The sequence below is a fragment of the Ailuropoda melanoleuca genome, chromosome 6 (genome assembly GCF_002007445.2).
Source record: "Ailuropoda melanoleuca isolate Jingjing chromosome 6, ASM200744v2, whole genome shotgun sequence".
Lineage (NCBI taxonomy): Eukaryota > Metazoa > Chordata > Mammalia > Carnivora > Ursidae > Ailuropoda > Ailuropoda melanoleuca.
The window spans coordinates 94,073,064-94,093,909 of NC_048223.1; the positions used below are offsets into that span (position 1 = coordinate 94,073,064).

Below are 20,846 nucleotides of genomic sequence, written 5' to 3' on the forward strand. Positions count from 1 at the left end.
TTACCAGTAGCATTGGCTTGGACATGGTCATCAGATACAGCAAATGACCAGACGGCACACACGCTGGCTCTGCTGGGGCAAAGACAGGAACAGTAGCAGCTATGTGGGCCTCACTCCCCACCTGTCTGGGGCAGAACAAAGTGATCAGTGGGGCCAGACATCAGATTCTAGGAAATAAGCCCTGACCTTTGGGCTGGGACGTTTTAAAGCTACATTGTTAAAGAATCACCCAGCCTTCCACTGTAGTAATTACCGTCAGAGCACAGTACAAATTGTGGCATGGCAGAACCTTGGCTCCAGCCCTGTCCCACCTGCTCTTGGTTTGTGGCTGCTGGGGGTTGGGTGGGGTGGAGGCTGGGGGGGGAGGGATTGCTGTCCCCTCCTCTTTGCCTATGCAGGAGATAGGCCCAAGCCTAGCCTTTGCAGCTGCATACACAGCACCATCCCCCACCCCTCATCCCCATTCATAATTGGGGAAGTACTGCCTTTCTCCTGGCCTGTTTCAGGGGCTGGGTCAAGCCTAGAGATTAACCTGGATTGGCTGCCTTCAACCCTGAGCTGTAATCCACTTCCTTAGAGCTTTGCAGCCAATGTCTTTTCTAGAAGGCTGATGATAAGAGTCAGTCTTGGACAAATGAAGGCCTACCTCTCTGAGCCTCACCCAAAAGAGCTTCCTACTCCTTCTTTCCAAGCTGACCTCACTCTCCTAGAGTTATAGGCCTTCCCATGCAGGAGCAGGGTCTGCTCGGGTTTATCAGTGGGAGGAGCAGAAAATGTGTGTGTCCTGAGGTAGGATGCTACAAAAGAGAAAACCCAGAAAAACTCAACTTCAGACCTCCTCCCGAATCACCAGTCAGCTTCGTTATTCACCTGCACTTGGGGAGGAGGAGTGAAGCGTTGAGGAGCTTCAGAAAAACCCTCCACTGATATTTTTCCCTCCTCAGGAGGGAAACACAAGTTTCTTGTCCTTTATGGAAATGCATGGCAGGTCCGGAGCATGAAAGAACTGCACCTACCTTCCTGGCGAGTGATGGCGGTAGTTCCTCAACCGTGTGAATGTGCTTGATGCGACTTAAAAATGGTTAAAATGATACATTTTCTGTTGGACATGTGTTTGTGTTTACTACCACGAAAAACAAACTGGATCTAATCTTGTTTTGGGTTTTACTTTCCTTGGTTTTGAAGAACTAATATATGCACGTGGTTTAAAATTTTTCAAACACAATGACCTCCCCCCCCAGTCTATCCCCAAGTCAATCTACATTCTTTTCTAAAGGCAAACAATAACACCAATGTTTTGGTAGATAGTTCATGCATACACAAGCAAATACATTTAAAAATTTTTTGACACAAACAGTACCAAATTTTACACGCTTTTCTGCAATTTGCTTTTTTAGCTTAATGAAATTTCTTGGGGGAATGTTCCATATCAGTATGTCAGAGTTCTAGCATTCCTATCTACCTATTCTGTTAGTCCATGGGTGGTCCACAGTTGACTTAACCAGTCCTCCTTGTGGTGCAAATCTAGATGTTTCCAATCTTTGCTCCTCCAAATGGTGAATAGCTTTGAGTATGTGTCACTTCTCATATCTACCTACTCATAGGATAAATTCCCAAATGCAAAATTCTCTAACCATCATTCCAATAGTTTTCAACACAGCCATCATTAGCCCTAATACTGTTGAGTAGACATTGGAAATGAGCAAGATCTCTAATCTGACAAGCTAGCCAGAAAAGTGATAATGTATCCCACTCATAAACCATCGTGTCACACTTTGGTATGTGTACTAAAGGAGGAAAACCATTGAATGAACCCCAAGAAAATAACGTCCATTTTCAAAGAGTGACCCTTTCTGGCAGAGGTCTGGTCAGTCCATAATGCATAACTCCCTGGCTATAAGGAATTTTCTTTGCATAATCCTTATATTTTCCCCAACATAATTTTCCCATGTTTCTACATATCTTTTTTTTTATAATGGAACAACTAAAGAACCCCAGCAGGTTAGCCAGAGAAAGTGATATTACCTACATATGACAGGCGAGGAAATGGGAACAAAGGCCATGAGAAGTTGCAGCTTGTTTGACCAGCAAGTTAGTGGAAGAGTCTGGAATAAGATCCAGATCAATAACCTAATCTTGTGCTTTTCCCACTAATCTAAATGGTCCTTTCTCTCCAGTTCTCAAAAATACATGAACTATTCCTAAATCTACCGGGTCCAGGAGAGGTCGCAGTTTGTGGACAGCCAATGACTGCCTCACTACTTGGAATTTGTCCTGAAGCTCCACAGATGTCGAGGATAAACAGAGGGGGTTTCTCAGGCGTTAAAAATACCTTCAAACAAGGGAGATCCAGGAAGGCTGACGACTCCCAGGCTTGCCTACAGCCGTATGTGGCTCACATGTCAAGATGGGAAGAGGTTAAGTCTGAGCTTTAAGACTGATACTGCTCCCCAGGAAGAACCAGGGAGGAATGGATTTTGTACAATGGGGAACACTTTTTCATATTGTGGGCACCAATATGCTATGAACTCTTTAAAAACCCCTCCCATGAAATGCCACTCAGGGTGGCATAGAACAGGACAGAGCACTCGAGCATTGCACACGGAAGCCACTCTGGGAAGAGCAGGCAACAGCCATGGTGCTGATGAGCGCGACCCTGGTTATATGTACAGTCAACAAGACATTTACTCAAAGCCTGGACTGGGAGCCACAGTAGACAAAGAAACCAAGAATCCTTGGAAGCTAGTCACTTCCAACCTTGATCAATGGGAGAGTCAGTCTTGAGTGCTATAACAAACTCCCCCCAAATATCACTGGCGGAAGACAATGAAGGTCTGTTTCTTACCTGTGTCATGATCACGAGGTGGGGGTATGGGGAAGGGGCAAGGGGTGCTGTGTTCTATGTAGTCACAGACATGGCATCTGTCACCGCTGCCCAAAGTGCACAGGCCGGGACTCAGAGGATTCCTACTGCTTGGGAGGTTGGGAAGTGAGTCTGCCTCCATGCTCAGGAGAGAAAGAAGGGTCTGTGTGAACATACGGGAGTCTCTCTGCTCCATCAACATAAACAGGCTCAGAACCTGAATGGTAAGGGACACAGAAGAGAGCGGCAAATATATGATAACCGGGACAGTGAAAGGAGAAACGATTTGAACAGGACCAGATAGAGACATTTGCATCTAGACAAGTCTTCGGTACAAAAGGATGTGGACACAGATTCTAGAACTATGCTATTACTTACGGCTTATGGAGCATAGAAATATGTTAAGGTTAACTGTGTAACAAACTGTACATAATTCTCATTTCATAGCTAGAATCAATCATTCCCACTTGGCCTTTTTTTGCTGTCTTTATAAAGCCATGGGTTAAAGAACCTTACGGGGTATTTCTAACATGAGATGTCTGGGCGGGGGGAGTCTTACTGACAGTTGAGGTCAAGATTCTTTGTGTAGGGGCACAGGGCACGAAGGCGTTCACCTTAAGAATGGCCACCCTGGACCAGCTTGTTCCTGACTGGTGTGGTACACATTTCTCTTACAGCCTGGAAAAACAAGCGAAGGAGCCAGTGTCGACATCAGGGTCCCTGGCAGGGCTTTTTTGAAACCACACACCATGACAAATCTCAAGGAAGTTAAAAAAACAAAACAATCATAACCAAGGCAGCCTAGCTATGTTGAAAAGAGCTGGGGCTTCATTACTTCAAACCCAAATTCCTGCGAGCTTGGCAACCACCTTACTCTAAAACGAACATCCCTTCACCAGCTATAATGTTTAAAAACATAGCTAAACTCTCTTAGCTGAAGGCTAAGCCTTTTCAACCTCAGAAATGTGAGTATCTACTCCGGAGGGCCCATGAGGGCGGGTTCAGAGGATGTGTCTGTGTTAGAGTGTGTCGAGGTTATCGTAGGTATCCCAGAAGACCTAGGTTATCGTAGGTACCTGTGTTACCCTGCGTGTGACATTCAGAGCAAGACAGAGGAAGGCCACTCAAGTAAATCCACGTTTTACCTTCCAGTGTGTGAAACTGCAGTGCTTTGGCTGAGGAGAAACGGGAACCCACAGGTAACTGACATTAGGACTGTTAAGGAGCTCCCAGAAGACCTAACTCTCGCCGGCTGTGTAATCACAAGCACCTGCAAAGCTCTCGCTGCTGAGGAGCGAGCAAGGTACACCTGCCAGCCAACATCTGCCTGGAGGAAGGAAAGACAGGGCTTCCACCCTGCGCAGAAGAGCGCCGGCCCCTCTTCTCTGCTCAGCTGTCACGCTCAGTTGCACCGTGCGCGGGTCTGCCTGTCAGCCGGTGCTGAATCCGACGGCACCGTTCCAGGTCTTACTATCTGCACTGTGTTCCGAATGACTTGTTGCCCCTACCTGTGTGCACCCAGGAAGGCTCCGGTTTCTATAACAACAGACCCCATCCCTCTGGAGTCTCCTTGCTGCCTGCGGAGGCCGCGTGCTGACTTAGCCCAGCCGTGCGCCTGGCCCCTCTAGACCCGCCGTGCCGGTTCCCACCCAGCCACCAGCGCTGAGCGTCAGTAGCTGCCAAAAGTGCACAGAGGAAATGGAGATTCGGTAAAGAAATAAATAAAAGCAGAGCTTTTGTCAGCCATTCTGATCTGGACACACTGAATTCTGTGCTTCACCTAGGTTCTTTTAAGACTGTAGCAAGAATAGGAAATCAGCTCTCAATTGGCTGACTAGGATGTTTTCTCAATCTTTTGGAAGAGCAGTGGAATTCAAGATTGTTTTAAATCTGGAAGCAGAAGCATGCTGCGTTTATGGCCATGATACTCTCTGGGCGGGGAGGTTAGTCTTTCATTTGTAGAGGTTTTTTTCTAGAGACCAAATAAGGGGGAGAGGATGGGTGAGGTGCCACTCTGTGGGCTTGCTGCAATCTGGAAAGAATAAGGTTTGCACAGTAGAAACGCAAGAGTCGTAAGGATTGTGATTTTGTGTTGTGACTGGATTCACATTTGCAGTTGTCCTTGTAACCAGAAGGATCACGTGACTCGTGTGTGCTCTGAAGGCGCTAACAGAACTGTCTATTCTAATGCAGAAACAGGGGCTCAGCGCTCTGCAGGCTGCGTGAGCAATTGCCCCTCGCCTGTTGCAGGGCCCGTGTGAGCATCAATCTCTAGTGGGCTCTGGGCTAGTTCCTTCTCGACCAATCGTGGTTGCTATGAGCAGGTGACCTCACAAACTGTTTTAGCAACTTTTACTGCTGCGAATCATTCTCTTGGGAGCCTCAGAAGCTGGCAAAATAAATCTTTGTATTCACTCTGTTTATATTCTGACAGCATGAAAAACCTCTGCTTTGAAAAGGGAAGCTTTCCCAAGCAAATGCAACTGAGGGGATAGATTCCCCCTGCGTGGCTTTGAAGGTGCTAACGTAATAATAATAACTGCTTTCATTTTGATAAGCTTTACAGATTCCAGAGTTCTCTCAAGAGTTGCATTTCATTTGATATTTGCAGTTACCACATGAAGTAGGCAGGGCTGACCTTGACCGGCATCCCTATCAGATGCACAGTGGCATTAAATGGCTTGCCAATGTCACAAGGGGAGTAGTTGGCACAAATTGCAATGCAGACGTTCTGACAAGTCAGTAGGCTTTCTGTTCTACCGTTCCACTAAACTTCTAAAATAATCCTATGGATTTAAAAAATATATAATCGCCACTCATATGCAAGCCCCAGAAAATTCCCAGGCTGATGAAAGGGGTCTATTTTGGTGATGCAAGTGAATATCGAGCTGCTGATTTTGAGCAAAAGCAGCCAATGCAAATAAGCATGATATATTCATATATTCATCCATTTGAAAGAAATCTGATGGCAAGAATTTGCTCCAACAAAGCAGATTCCAGAATGTGCCAGCATCTGTACAAATGCGTGTCATTCTCCGCAACCTCCATGCACAGAGGAGGACCACAGATTCCTTGAGCAGGAAGACCGCATGGAGCCTCAGAGGTAATTTTATCAACCCCATTTTCCAGGGGAGGAAAGCAGGTTCAGAGAGCAGTGCCCTGCCCAACATCACACTGTTAAAGGTGTCAGACTCCAGACCTTCAGACACCACAGTCAGTTCAGAGAGACGCTTCTGAGCCTCTGGACGGTTCCAAGTCATGAAAGCACCACTAAATTATGCTCCGTGCAGGATTTAAGCAGATGAGCACAGTAAAGCCTCTTAGCAGGATTTAGAGCAACAACAGGCTGGAGTCAAAGGCTTGCGGCTTGTTTAAGGCTGTTCTTCTGACAGTGGGTCTCTCCAGAGTGTGGACTCCCTGGAAGTCGACTTCAACTCTGCTTCGCCCTTGAGCCTCAGCCTTGGAGCGTGAAGCCAGGATTACCGGCTGCCTGGTGTGGTGTGATGGCGGGGACAAGGGTTTGGCTCTGGGCTCCCCTGTGCTTTCCACATGGCTTCAGTTATCAGCCAGGGCATGGTGTGAGGCCCAGAAAACCACGCCAAAACAATCCTGACCAATGGTGCAAAGGGCTATGGTATTTATTCAGGGGCTTTCTCAGAAGACTTTCCAAATATTCCATCGGGAGGTTTATTTTCAAACCTCAGTCCAAGACCAAACCACTTACAGTTATGTCAGCCTCTTCGCCCAAGGTGTCCCTGAGCTGCTTTCAGCAGGCTTCTAAAAGAATCCCGGAGACTCGGTGCTTGGACTGTGCCTCTGAAGGAATGGCCTGACACGGGGGTCAATCAGAAACTTTCCCTCAGGTCTCCCTGCAAGGGACTTAATCAGACAAAATTCCGGGAGGGGCTGCCACCCTGGTGGGGCAGAGGTTGCATGTGCTGCTCCCACCCCTCGGGCCCCAAAGCCCACTGCCTCCGGCGCCTGCAGTGCTCCCATCTCCTAGCCCCTAGCTGAGTCCCTCCTCTGGGATTGCCTTTGGATACAGGTTGTGGCCTCCCATTAGATTACAGCTCCTTCCCCAGAAAAACCCTGCGTCTGATGACGGGTCCATGTGGGGTTGCCAAGGATTGACCCCTTGCTTCACTCAAAACATCTTTGCAGGGACCACCCCAGCTCCACAGCTCTCGGTGCGATGAGCTGCGGCCTCTGTGCTGTCCCATCAAAGTGTAGCTTCGTCCTCTGTCCAGGCCCGCAGCCTGAGCCCCGGTGTGATGGTGCTCCTCAGGGCATCCCCACCACGGCGCTGTATTTGTTCCCAGGGATGAACCTGCCCTGACCCGCTGTCATCCAAATTCCACAGTGGCAGCAGGGCTCAGGCTTGGCGTGGTGCGTGCTGCGGGTTTGGACCAACGTACAATGACACGTGTCCATCCATCAGCACAGTTTCGTACAGGGTAGTTTCACTGCCCTAAAATCCTCTGCTTTGCCTCTGTGTGCTACCTCCCCCTTGCTCACTGGCCGCCACTGATCTTTCCATTGTCTCCACAGTCGGCTCCTTTCTCATCTTTTCATCCCAATAAACCAACTACCCAAGGTCATTCTGGGAGAACGCGGCCATCGCAGAAGGACCCTGCAGTCTGTGAAGTGGCCTAGAGTTATGGCAGCCCTGCCTTATGCCACAGGCACAAAGACAGGCGCCACCATCCAATGACTTTTTGGCAGTCAAAGGGAACTTGTGACTGCCATCGGTAGGCATGACAGCCAAGCATGTGGTCCCCGGGGATAGCCCTTCACATGGGTCTTTCCTTGCTGCATTTATATTTAGCTCAAATGCAAAACTGCAGTTGTTTTCCTCAGGGACAGGCACCAACCAATAACCAAAACGAATAAGGAATAATTGTGACCTTTCTTCCCTGTGGGACATGTGGTCACTGCTCAAATTTGGGACCACATCCCCGACAACCAGCTTTCCCATGCCTGGCCCGTGAGATGTACACCCATGTTTATGGTATCAAAGGACATTCAGAAGGAAAGGACTGGAATTCTGGTTCTATAGCTTTTTTTTTTTTTTTAATTTATTCGACAGAGATAGAGACAGCCAGCGAGAGAGGGAACACAAGCAGGGGGAGTGGGAGAGGAAGAAGCAGGCTCATAGCAGAAGAGCCTGATGTGGGGCTCGATCTTTGCCCTGAGCCAAAGGCAGACGCTTAACCACTGTGCCACCCAGGTGCCCCTGGTTCTATAGCTTTTAAATAATGTTTCTATGTTTTCATTTTTTTTAAATTAAGAAATACCTCAAGGCTCGCCTGGGTGGCTCAGTTGGTTAAGCATCTGCCTTTGGCTCGGGTCGTGATGCCAGGGTTCTGGGATTGAGCCCCACATTGGGCTCTCTGCTCAGTGGGGAACCAGGGTTGTCCCTCTCCCTCTGTCCCCAGCTCGTGCTCTCACTCTCTCTATGTATATATATATATATATATACACACACACGTATTTATTTATTTATATATTTTATATATAATTTTTTATATATACATATATATTTTATTATTTGAGATATATACATATATATCTCAAATAAATAAATAAAATCTTAAAAAAAAGAAATAAAAAATATTTCAAACCTGTGGAAGGGAGCAGAAAGTAAAATACACAACCAATCTGCCTTCCATCCACATTAAATAGCTGTTAACATTTTCTCATTTTTACTTGTGGTCCCTCGTAACAAAAGAAAAGAAAGCTACAGCTAGCCCCCCACCCCTACTCTTACTCCCCTCTTCTTTCCCCTGCAGGGGCATCTCTGCCTGAAGTTGCACCGTGTGATTCCCATGCATGCTTCTGTACTCTCCCTAAACATTTGTGTGTCCAAAACATTTACTAGCATTTGATGTGCCTTCAGAATTGACTGAAATGGCGTCATATTGTATATATGATTTTGAGATTGGCTTATCGTCCCATACAATCTATTTTAGGAACTCATTTATGTTGTTCGAACACAATATAGGCCTCGTGCATGTATTTAACTGCAGCCCAGTACACCACGGTTTCTTCGTTTCCCTATAGAAGGACAGTTAATGGTTTGCTTTGGTTGTTGCCCGTGTCTTTGTGTACGTGTGTGCAGCTCGTGGAGCATAGGCACCTGGAAGCAGAAGTGCTAAGTGGCAGGGGATGGACTCCTTCACACTCCCCAGTATTGACAGTTTGCTCTCCCAAGTGGTTGTACCAGTTCACATTCCTCCCAGGTCAGAAACTCCTGTTTTCCTGCATCCTCACCGTCACCTGTGACGCTTCCAAAATTTTCCAACATGATAGGCACGAAAGGCATTTTGTTGACTTAATTTACGTTTCCTTGATTACTCATAATCTTAAGCCTTTCTATATGTTTACAGGCCAGTTTTGTTTATGTGTCTGTGTGGATGTGTGTGAGAGAGGGGGAAGGGAGGAAAAGAGAAGGAGAGGGAGAGAGACGGAAAGGGGGGGAGAGCCCCATGGGAAAGAGGGAAGGAGGAATGTAAGGGGGAAAGGAGGGAGACCAGTTTGAATCCTTTGCTCCTTTCAAAAAACTGGTTTACCCTTCGCTTATACATTTGTAACTATTCTGCATTTATTCTGAAGTGTTTAAATTGCAAATATCTTCTGCTAAACTGCATAAGCTTTTAAAATTTTGTTTATGTTACCCTCTGTTATAAATCGCTTTATAAATTTAACATAGTCAAATTCATAAATCTTCTTTAGATTTGGGGGTATCTGTTCCTTAATGAATCTGCTCATAACTCTACATAGTCTCCCATATTGTTTTCTAAAAATTCTAAATTTCTGCTCTTCACATTTAAATTTTTGTCCATCTGGAATTTACTTTTGCTTATGTGGTGAAGTAGAAATCTAATTTTGTCTTTTCCAAATAGAAAGCTAAATGTTTCAGCACCTCGTAAGGATAGTCCAGCTTTTCCCAGTATTTGAAATGCCATTTCTGTTAAATACAAATTTCCATGTACAAGTGGATCACTCCTTTGAGTCTCCAAACCATTCTGCTGGCCCGTGTCTGTCCCCGTACCATACTGTAACTTGAACATTGTATAGCTAATGGCGATATTTAGCGGTTGGTGCAGTGGGTCACCTCATTCTTTGTTCTCACGTTTATTTATTTGTTTTCCAGTATTAATGAGATATAATTGACAAATACAACTTCTAAGTTTAAAGTGTACAATGTGATGATTTGATATATGCATATGCTGTGAACGATTACCTCAATAATGATAACACATCTGTCACCTCAACAGTTACTCTGTGTGTGTGTGTGTGTGTGTGTGTGTGTGAAAGATATTTAAGATTTCCTCTTAGCAAATTCCAAGTATGCAATAAAGTATTGTTATCTACAGATTCAAATTTATTCTGACGTTCTTTGTTCTTACCCTTCCAATATTTTAGGCTTAGCTAATTGATTTCTTGTAAAAAATGCTACCGGATTGATAAAGGAAATGTGTCTAATGGAATAATTTGGTAACTTTTTGCCACTTGTAAAATATTGAATCTTCCTGACAAGAAATGTGATACATCTTTTTACCAAGGCTTTCTTGCTAAATTATACACTTCTATTATTTAATATAGATTTATACTTTTCCCTGTAAAGATTTTACACGTTTTTATTAGCTATCTTACGAAGTTTCCATAACGCTTGCTATAACTGTAAACAGTGTCTTTTTAAAAAATTATATTTTCTAATAATTTGTTGCAGGTGTTCAGGAACCATTTTTAAAAATCAGTTTTAAATGAGGCAACTTGTATATTTCCTTATTTCTTCTAATAGTTGCTGATTACTTCTCTTGGATTTTTAAAAATAGATAATCATAGCATCCATAAATAATGATACTTTTATTCTTTAAATTTGAATATTCATTTTATTTCCTTTTCTTGTCGTTACTTCACTTGCTAAGACTAACAGAGCAATGTTGAGTAAGGGCTTTTTATAGTAGCCATCCTTGCCTTGTTCCTGAACTTCAGTGAAATTATTTTAGAGAAGTGAAAGTATGACTTTCACTGTAGACTGATAGTAGACAAATTTTATTGGGTTGTTCTTCTTACTTCTGGTATGCTAAGTGATTCTGGTTATGAGTGGGGATCAAATTTTATGAAATGCATTTTCTGCATCTTCTGAGGTGATCACGTTTTTTCTTCTTTACCGTGTATGTGGCAAATTACATTAATATTGTTTTCTATTGTTAAGCTCTGGTTTCTTTAGTAACCCAACTTGGTTAAAATGTATTGGGGCGCCTGGGTGGCACAGCGGTTAAGCATCTGCCTTCGGCTCAGGGTGTGATCCTGGCATTATGGGATCGAGCCCCACATCAGGCTCCTCCACTATGAGCCTGCTTCTTCCTCTCCCACTCCCCCTGCTTGTGTTCCCTCTCTCGCTGGCTGTCTCTATCTCTGTCGAATAAATAAATAAAGTCTTTTAAAAAAATGTATTATTTGCAACACTACTAGATTCAGTTTGCCAATGTTTATTTCAAAATTTTATGTATTTCTTCATAAATGAAATTCATCCATAATTTCCTTTTTTGTAATGTCCTTTCCAGTTTTTGTTGTCAAGGTTATATTAATATCATATAATGAGTTGGAAAGCATTCTCCCTTTTTCTTGCTTCTGGAACAGATTGCATAAGATAGGAATTGAATTTCCCTTGAGAGTTGATAAAAACCTACCTGTAAGTCTCTCTGAGGTCTGCACTCTTTCTGTGGATAGATTTTAAGTTACTGATTAAATATTTTATTTTTTAAAAGGTTTTTATTTTTATTTATTTATTTGACAGAGAGAGAGAGAGGGAGAGAGCAGAAGCAGGCAGAACGGCCGGCAGAAGGAGAGGGAGAAGCAGGCTTCCCTGCTGAGCAAGGAGCCCGATGAGAGGCTCGATCCCAGGACTCTGGGATCATGACCCAAGCAGAAGGCACTTAACCAACTGGGCCACCCAGTTGTCCCTGGTTAAATATTTTAATGGCCATAAGTCTATTCAGCTTTTCTATTTCTTTTGAGCTATAGTTTCTTGGAATGTTTCCATTTTATCTAAAATTTCAATGTTACTGCAACAAAGTCATACATAGTCATCATCTCATGACTTTGTGAATTTATACTATATCTATAATTACATCTTCTCTTTCTTTTCCAGTGCAGTTCATTTGTACCATCTTTTTTTTTCTCCTTCTCTTTTGCCTTTGTCTTTTTTTTTTTTAAGATTTATTTATTTATTCGAGAGTGAGAGAGAGCAAACAGAGGGAGGAGCAGAGGGGGAGGGAGAGAATCCTCAAGCAGAATCCTTGTTAAGCACAGAACCCCTCGAGGGGCTCAATCCCAGGACCCTGAGATCATGACCTGAGCCGAAATCAAGAGTCAACAGCTTAACTGAGCCACCCAGGTGCCCCTCTTTTGCCTTTGTTAATCACTTCGGTTGTTTGCCTTCTATTTCATTCATTTTGCTGTTGTCTGTATCTTTTTTTCCTTTGTCTTTTCTTGAGTTCACACTGGTATTTTTCTTCTAGCTTCTTTAATTAGACGCGTTCATTCATCCTCAAAATTTCTTCTTTTTGCCTGTATGCGTATGTGTGTATGCCTACCTGTAATCTCGTCTCCGAGGCACTGCATTAGCTACATCTCACAATCGTGATACGCACTTTTTCCCTCATCATTCAGCTCTAGATATTTTTAAATTTCCATTATGATTTCTATTTGGACTCGTTAATAATTCAGAAATGTTTTTATATTTCCAAACATATGGTTCCTTTTCTGTAGTTACATTTTGTAATTTGCTTCCAATTTAATGGCCTTTTGGAAGGGGCTGTGGTCTGTATGATATTGATTCATTTGTTACTTTTAGATTCTTGCTTTGTTGCCAAGTATGTGGTCATTCAAAAATAAGTGCAGTGTGTATTTGCTAATTGTTAGATACAGGAAATACTATACTCAAGTTATTAAATGTGTTGCTTCAATCATTTATATGTTTACTAGTTATTTTGGTGGCTTAACCTACTTAATATTGAGCATTGTGTTAAACTAGCTCCCTATGATTGGGAATTTCTTGATTTTTTTGTGATTCTGGTCATTTTCCTTCATATATCTTAAGACTATATTCGTAAAAGTTGACAATTTCAGAATTTTTAAGTCTTTTTGATGAATAGTTTCTGGCCTGTCTGTATGATAATTCCTCCTTTGCTCCATTTCTTCCTCTTAGAACTAAAACAGAGACAGGGCATTTTGCCATCATTGCCCATACCACAACCCCAGTGCTCTTGCATTAAGATTTATACCCTCCCTTTGAGACGCAGATTTTCCTAACTTTTTCTGAGATTTGCAGCCCTCACAAGATCCTCTCTAAGCGTCCACCCCTCCACCTCCTTTCCTGATGTCAACTGCTTTGGGGGAGCATTTCCCCTTATTTTATGATTCAACTTTTAGCTGTCTCCTCGTGTTGCTAAAATTGAAGATTGAATTTTATTTTCCATTCCTCTTGTTGCTTTTGGATGCTTTCCAGGCAATCCCAATTTTTACTGCCATCTTCACGCTGGAATTTTTACATAATGAAACCTAAGGTTAATCAACGTCTTTATTTGTCTCATGAAAATTACCTTATCCATATCCGTTTTGATCACTCTTTCTTTTACCACGTGCTCTCCTTGCCTAGTATTTTAATTACTCCTTGGCTTCTAACCCCAAACAAATCATCATTATATGGTTTTGTGATCAATGCTCATTTAGATTTGCCCATGTCTTTTTTTTGTCTGTCTCTCCACTTGCCTTTGCTTCTTGCTTCCCATGGCCTCTCCCAGAGAGGTAGAGCTTCTGGAATTCTTTCAGTGGGGGGCTGTGAATAGTAGATTATCTCAATCTTTGCTTGTCTATTGATGTCTTTAGCTTGCTTTCACTTTTGAATTTTACTTTAGCTGAGAATAGAATTCTAAAGTGCCCATTATTTTCTCTGAAGTTATTGTTCCATTACCAGTGTCTGTTATGCTATTAAGAAATTAGCTAGCAGTTTAAGTAATAATAGCAAGAACAAAAATTCTGGATACTTCACAAAGACACAAGGATGTAAATGAGAACAACTGGAGGAACACTGACTAAGTGATGATACTCATTTTCAACCTCACTTTTCAATTACACACGTTTTGTTTAAATTCAACTATTGTATTTTTATTTCCCCTGATGTCAATCAATTATTCTTACGACCTATTTGGAATCTGTTGCATTTTTACATATTTAACGCATATGTTCATCCTGTTAAAATTCTTCATTTGGAAGAGCTGTAAACAGGTCTGAAATTTCTGTTTCCAAATTTTGTTTTTGTTCTTTTTTGTAAATGTGCAGCTATGAGATGTTTTTCTCTTCAGAGGTGACACTCTTGCGTTGTTTTGGTGACAAAAAAATCACCTAATTATAGGAAATGTCTTGACATCCCGAACAGCTGGAACCACTTTTGCTAGCTTTCTGTGTCATTTCAGGCAAAACACTTCCATTCCCTGCGCCCCCCCTCTAGTCCTCCCAGCCCCTGAGGGGCTCTGACACATTCCTAATCCACCCTTGACGTGGCCAGCAGAAAATCCAGGCCTTTCAGTGATGCGGTTCCATGAGTCAAAGTGCTAATCTTCATGGATTTCCAACATATCATTTAAAAAAACAACAAGGGGAAGAAACATGTGTAAAATGTGATTCCTTTTGTATAAATTTTTTTAAGAAGATAGATAGTTGGTAGTATAATATGAACAATTCTGAGGTGAGGAGAATCAGTGGTTAACTGTTCATGGTGTTAAATAGTTTCGGAAAGAGAAACTAGGTAGTGGAAGACCTCTCTTTCTTTTGTACTTTTTTGAAGTATTTAAATCATGTAACTCAGCAGATATTATATCATACACATATTTGTATGTTGTATATTTATGATTATATGTGTATGTTTGAGTATATATACATGATACATACACTGTATATACTATATTGAGATTATATATGTTGAGATCATATATGTAATATATATTATGCATTACATATTATATATAACAGAAAATTATATATTATATGATAATATATATTACATACAATAGGAGTTCAGAAAACTGCTGTTACATATATAATATATATGTATAAAATATATAATTAAGATACATATATTTGTGTGTGTCTGTGTGTGTACATACATATATACACATAAACAGCAGCAACTTTCTGAGCAGGAAGACCATATACTACCATTCTTTCTGGCTTATTTTCTTCTTTATACTTTTCTGCTGACAAAACTTAAAGGAAAAAAAATGTAGAGAACAAAAGGCCTCATATTATACCTGTACCAGCTTGCTAGGGCTGCCCTCACAAAGCGCCACAAATTGGATGGCTCAAATGCCAGAAATTGAGTGTCTTACACTTCTAGAGGCTGGAAGTGTGCTACCAGGGTTGGCTCGGCAGGAAGGGTCTGCTCTAGGCCCCTCTCCTTGGCCTGTGGATGGCTGTCTTCATCTCATGCCTCTTCACACTGTCTTCTTCTATGTGTGTCTCTGTACCCAAATTTCCCCTTTTAGTAAGTTCATTAGTCACATTGGATTAGGGCCCACCTGGAAATACCTCACTTAACTTGATTATCTCTGCAGAGACTCTGTCTCCAAATGAGGTCATGTTCTGAGAGGTACTAGAGGTTAGGACTCCAACACATCTTTTGCCGGGGGGTGGGGACATAACTGAACCCATAATAGTACTTAATATGATAGGAATTCACAGAAGTGGAGAAAATAAATAAAGTAAATGGAGACACTTTCTGCGGGAGGTGACATTGGACCTCATTCTTGAAGGATAAATCATCCTCCATCCTTTGATAGGGAGAAAGAGTGGATTTCACACTCTCCTCCCCTCTTTCGCTGGAACAAGATGGGAAAATGAATGTTGGGAATGAGGATGACAAATGAGCAGGATATTCATGAGGTCCATATGCCTAGAAATAAGTGTTTCATTCCACACAGTGAACGTAAACTGGGATTGAACTGATGAGGCCACAGTAAGGGAGTAGAGCTAAGTGGAGCACAAGGAAGAACTTGGAAGTAGCCAGAGTTGTCCTGTAATGGAAATGGGCCACTCCACAGGTGAGGGCATGCCTGGGGGAAATTGAGGTGGAAGCCACAGAAGGGTTCTTACTGGGTAGGCAGCTGGATTAAACCAACTCTAGTCTTCCTCTGAAGTCCAGCCCAGCATAGGTGTGCAGGGAGAAACCTGTGAGTGGGGCGGGAAGGGGCAGGAGTTACAAATGATAACACTCCTTCTGGGGGAGAAATGAGACCCCAGACACAAGAAGGAAAGCTCTTTTCTAAAACCTGAACCAGAGACAGTGGGGGGACAATGGGAGCTGGGGGAGAAGACACTTACTCCAGTGGGGAAGGTCGGACTCGCCAGAGTACCACTTTGCAGCCATATTTTCTCGGAGCCACAAAGTCCAGGCCCAAAACATGGGGTCAAGGGTATGAGAATTTTGGCCCAAGATGAATAAACCTGGCCTCAGCAGCTGCCACCACTCTGGAAATTTGTATGTTGAAGGCATGTGAGCACTTGAGACTATTTCTAGTTCCAGCTGCTCCACGGTATTAATAAAGGTCTAATTGCTAAAACCATGTGCAGTGGACATGGTGTTCATTTTCCTGACACATGGAAAATGTGGTTTGGAGGCTGAGCTGTCAGACCCAAATCACCTCCAGACCCTGCCTATTGAAAGCACATTTCATCACTGGGCGGGACTTGGGAAGCTTGGTTGATGGCTGAGTTATAGCTATTTGTATCCAAACAGGGGAGCCGACATGACAGGTTAGAGTTCCTGTCAAAGGAGCGTGGCACCAAGTTCCTTCCAGCCCCATTTCCCAGGTAACGGGCTGTGGAGAAAGACCATCCCCTTATCATGCCTGCAGATAAAGGGGCCATTTGCCCAGCATTCGGATCAGGTTTATAAGGTATCCCCCAGCTCCCACCAGGTAGTGTGATAAGGAAGACACGACCTCGTAACTCGGAGACGAGGTGGGTGAGGGCAGTAGGGACTGCAGCCCTGTCTCTGCCTCTCTGTGGGGAGAGACACCAGGAGGCTCCGTGCGGGGAGGGGGCTGCCCCACTCTCCCCTACTGCACCCACAAATACTGGTTGCTCTCTCTCCTCCTAATCTAAACATAGTTGACTCACTTTTTGCTTCATGGTACCACAATCTATATTCACAAAAACTACTCATAAGTTGTCCCATACATCAAAGATCAAAGTCCACGCATTTATACTTTAATACTGGTTCCAATTTTTTTAAGGGAATCCCCCTCCCTAAGTTCACTCACTTAATTCATCTTTCTAGATTGTGACGAGAGTTCCCAGCTCAGTCTTCATTCCTTATTGGGCTTTTCATGCACAATATTGGAGTACATTAAATGACCCTCATGAGAAGTTCCAGGAAAATATGCCTTGCTGATTTATGGGCCTGCCTCCCGGAAACCTGGGTTTCAAGAAATCCTGGACGTTGACAAGCGGTCTGACATAGTGACTAAGAGCCTGAACTCCACAGTCAGACTCCCTGGGCTTCAACACTGGTCCCACCATTTATTCTTCATGTGACCTTGGGAAAGTGTCCTTGGTTTTCTTATATGTAAATTAGGAAAAGTGATAGTACTTCTGCAGAGGATAATTGTGACAAGTAAGTAAGCTATCATGTGTAAAGTGCTTTACAATAAATGCTAGCCATTATTACTGCCTCCACAGACAGAACGTTGTTAGATCAAGTAAGAGTTGGGTCCCAGGAGACCCAACGAACAAATGCGAGATTTGCACAGGTGCGCCTCACAGGGTCACACTGTGCGCGGTGTAACCAGTGTACAGTGGGCATGATAGGGTTCCGCAGGAAAACCAAGTACGCCTTGGCTATTGGAGGAGTGGATATTTGCTAACGCTGAATAGCAAGTCCAACCTGAAAGAGGCGATTTACCTTGGAAGGGTCCTGGCCCACTTAGCCAGAGGCAGTTCGAGGAGATACAGTGGGCCCAGCAAAGACCCAGTCCCTTGGTGAAGTGGACAGCAGGAATTTTACAGAATGTTCTTTGGGCGTTTGGCAGGGCTCAAATCTGTGCAGTAGCCCGCAGGGACAGCTAGAGCAGTTGGGGACGAGGAATGTGCTTTATGAGCGAGCTTAGTGGAAGGGCTGGCAGACAAGTGGTGTGGTTCCCAGGTCAAGACGGTGGTTGGTTTAGAGCCAGGATGAGGACAGAGGATTCGAACATGGTCAGTGCAGAGACATCTGCTTGGAAGAGGCTCCCATGCTCACCACAGGGGCGCGGGGCGAAGCCCCCCAGCCCCCCGGCAGGAGAGTGAGCAGGACTTAACTCCCCAGCTGCCGGCACACAGCGCTCAGAGGTGGGTTCTCTGGAATCACCTCGGCTGAGCTGCGTCGCTCGGGGTCACACCCCTTCCCAGGACAGCCTGATCCGGGCCCCAGCCCTCGCAGAGGTACCAAGGTCCAGCCGCTTTGCCCCAGCTCCGGACAGCCCTGAGTTATCCGTCTTCGGAACCGCACCCCCACCCCGCAAAGGCAGCTAAGGCTCCTGAGAAGACTGCGCTGAGGCTTAACCGGTCACCCCGTCCGATCCCGCTCTCCGCCGCGGAGGGGGACCCCAAGAGCACTCCCCCAGACGTGCCCCCCACGGTAACCGCCGCCTCAGAGTCTGCTTCCTGCGCGGCCCTGATCCTCGCCTCAGGAGCCACGCGCTCCCGCGTCGCCTAGCCTGTCGGCGTCACGTGACGCTTCCGGTGGAAGGGAAGTCTCAGGGGCCTCCCGGGCCCTCAGAGGCCGCTCGTCTGAGGTGGCGCCCGCGCTGCGTGGAGGAGACTTGCAGGTGTGGTGAATAAGCCTTGGTGGCGTAAAGCTCTGACATTTGGGATTGGTTTTTGTGGAAGTATTTGCTCTCTTAACAAAGCCTGTCTTACCCTGTCTTGGCTAACGTATCCGCCGTTCTTCAGAAACTGTTCTAATTCCAGAGAGAGAAGGAACCACAAGTTAATATCTGAACAGACTATGAAATATTTGTTGCTTGTTTTATGTCTGCTTAAGTTAACTGTTAGAGAAGCATAATATAATTGGTCCCGCGTTGTAGATTTAGCTATTCTCAATAATAATATCGCTAATGAATGCTTTCGTTGTGTTTATGAATTTTGGTTATTCTCAGTGGCAATATTTCCGGTGAATCCTTTTGTGTGTGTGTGTATTTACAAGGTCCTAAGCTAAATAAACCATTTAGGCATTTTGACAGATAAATTTGACCAGAGTGCCTCCAACTGGGAATTAGTCAATATTCTGATGCCCAAAATAGAAAAATCAAGTCAATGTAAATGTAAATAAATATATGCACACACACGGATGGATTCTCTTAACCAGCATTAACTAAGCACCTAGTAGGTGTCTCATGGGCTTGGAGGTTTGCTACATGGCAAGGGCTTCCTCGTCTCAAGGAGCTTATTGGTCCGTGGGAGAGGCAGACTTGTGCTCAGCGGCCTTTGGGATTCAGCGCAGTAAGGACGAGTCAGGGTGCACTGGTGGCCAGAGGGAGGGAGGGGGTACTCAGCTCTGCCTGTGGAGGGCCAGGGAAGGCAGCAAACGCACGGCTGACTCTTAAGCTACAACTTGATTGAAGAATTGGGGTTCACCAGGCACATGAAGTGAGGCAGGGGGAGGAATTCCGGACAGAGACAATAGAAACAGTGAGATGCATCTGGGACTCAACCGACCTAGAGAGTTGACTTGGTGGGTGCAACAGGGGCATAGCAGGCAGGAGACGAGATCGGAGAGAAAGCACAGGCCAGGTTCTGGGAGGTGGAAATGTGATGCTGTGGGATTTGGACTTTTCCATTTATTCTTTCATTTATTGCCAAGTTTGTTTGACCTGCTTAACTGTTGCTCTTCTGGGCTCTAATGCAGACACAATTTTATTCTGAGGGGTAGAGTTTGTGGAATCATAATCTTCAGGCATCATTAAAACTGATTTCCCATGGTTCATACCAGTAAAAACAAGATCCCAGCAGTACATCCAGACAGTGGAATATTATTCAGTGCTAAAAAGAAATGAGCTATCAAACCAGGAAAAGACATGGAGGAAACTTAAATGCATATTACTAAGTGAAAGAAGCCAGTCTGAAAAGACTACATACCATATGATTCTGACTACATGACATTCTGGAAAAGGCAGAACTATGGAGACAGCAAAAATATCAGTGGTTGCCAGGGGCTGGAGGGGGGAGGGATGACTAGGATTTTAGGGCAGTGAAACTACTCCATATGATACTATAATGGTGGATACATTGGTCCAAACCCACAGAATGTACACCGCCCAAAGTGATCCCTAATGTAAACTATGGACTTTGGCTGATTATGACGTGTCAATGTAGATTCATCAATAGTAATGAATGTTCTATCTGGTTGGAGGGTTAATAATGGGGAGGCTATGCATGTGTGGCATTAGGAGGTATATGGGCAATCTCTGTATCTTCCTCTCAATTTTGCTGTGTACCTAAAACTGCTCCAAGAAATAAACTATATTAATAAAAGAAATGACCCCAGCGACTCGGAGCCTTCCAGCTGCCACAACGCAGGCACTCAGCCCTGGGCTCCAGGTGTTCCCAGGCAAATTCTAAGGTTCCAGACAAGATGCTTTCTTACCTGTATTCTTAGATGATTAGCTCATCCCAGTTTCCCCAGAACTTTCTTGGTTTTAGCACCGAAGGTCCTACAGCCCAGGAAAGCCCTCAGTCCAGGTCAAACCAGGCTGGCAATCCTAAAGAGCGTTTAGGAATGTGTCTGACCTGCTCATGTTTGTCTGCTCAGGTCCCTCCTCAGGCTGCCAAGCCATAAGCTAGAATCTCAGCCAGACACCTCGGGATGCTCTGATGGCCTGTGGCAGCTCTGGGCAGCCAACCTTTGTTGCCAGATACCACCTTTCCAGCTTTGGGA

At 44.3% G+C, this 20,846-nt stretch overlaps 1 long non-coding RNA gene across 3 annotated transcripts in view; it reads left to right on the forward strand.

Moving 5' to 3' along the window:
• Nucleotides 1-15,862: 15,862 nt before the first annotated feature.
• LOC105236739 overlaps nucleotides 15,863-20,846 on the forward strand; it is a 41,611-nt gene continuing 36,627 nt past the window's right edge. For 2 of the 3 annotated variants that reach the window (XR_004626214.1, XR_002142263.2), the window contains exons 1-2: nucleotides 15,863-15,972; nucleotides 17,211-18,738. This is a non-coding gene — a long non-coding RNA (uncharacterized LOC105236739). The remainder of the gene's footprint in view (nucleotides 15,973-17,210; nucleotides 18,739-20,846) is intronic. The other variant, XR_004626215.1, reaches the window with a different exon arrangement.